Source organism: Etheostoma spectabile, chromosome 6 (genome assembly GCF_008692095.1).
Source record: "Etheostoma spectabile isolate EspeVRDwgs_2016 chromosome 6, UIUC_Espe_1.0, whole genome shotgun sequence".
Classification (NCBI taxonomy): domain Eukaryota; kingdom Metazoa; phylum Chordata; class Actinopteri; order Perciformes; family Percidae; genus Etheostoma; species Etheostoma spectabile.
In genome coordinates, this window is record NC_045738.1 from 30317152 (window position 1) to 30318372 (window position 1221).

A 1221-nucleotide genomic window follows, 5' to 3' on the forward strand; every position below is an offset into this window, starting at 1 on the left:
GTGTGTGCGTGTGTGTGTGTGTGTGTGTGTGTGTGTGTGTTGACAGAGAGACAGAGGAGAGCAGGGAAAGGAAATGCAGCTGAATGGATACTTTAAATAACTGTGATTGTGTCGCCACAAATGAATGAGTCTATAGGAAACACTGTGTGACATATGTGTGGTGTCTCTTCCTGGTTTTACAGGCTGCGTTACAGTAAAGTGATGTCATCTTCTCAACTTACCAGACTGGTGTAGCTGTTCTGTTATTGGCCTTTAAGCACTTAGTCATTATATCCACATCACTGATGACTATTCATCAAAAATCTCACTGTATACATATATATTGTGAAAGCACCAGTTGTCAACTCTACGATATCGTTGCGCTCGATATCGAGGTATTTGGTCAAGATAATAAAAATCGGGGTTAAAATTTTGCTTAAAGGGAATTATGCAGTTTTTTTTAACTTAACTGAACAGTTTTGGGATGGCGCTGGAATGGTTATGACTTTTTTTGAGTTGAATAGTAGTCGTTTCGCTTCCCCCTAGCGCCTGTGAGCGCAACCAAATTGCCCCAAAATAACCTGGATCTGTGGCTGTGAGTCGCAGGTAAAATCGACAAATGCTTTCATTGAACTTTTGGTGTTTCATTCTATCAAATAACATTTGAGAACAATTTTTTGAAATGGTTTTAAGACTAAATTCTGACCTAAACCAGTCTGTCATCCACTCGACATCCTCTGATGTTAACTATTAGTCAGAATAATTAATCATTTCTGCTTAAAAAGGAGGTATAATGTTATTTAAATTAGGTTTATTGACCGTGAATTAAAAAAAAAAGTCTTAAACATGACAAAAGGTGAAAAAATTGCACAAAAGCACCAAAAATTAAAAAAAAATTGATAATTTTTCAGTTTAGACCCTAATGGACGGTACAGTCGATGGGGAAAAAAAATACAAAAACCTGAAAATAAATCTAAAAAATAAACTACATAAAGAAAAACACGTACATGCAACAGAACTGTTGAATAAGAAAAAAGAGGCTAAATGGGTTAAGTGCAAAATTTGCAAAAAAATACATAGTCAGTGGGAGTTTTTTGAGTAGATGTAAACAGAAAATGTACAAAAAACAGTCACATATGTCCTCATTGATTGGTCCTTGCTTGCGTGTAGTTGTGTGTCACTGTTTGCTTTGAGGGAACATTGGGATGAAATGCCAGTAAGTCCAGTTAGGAGCAGAGCGGG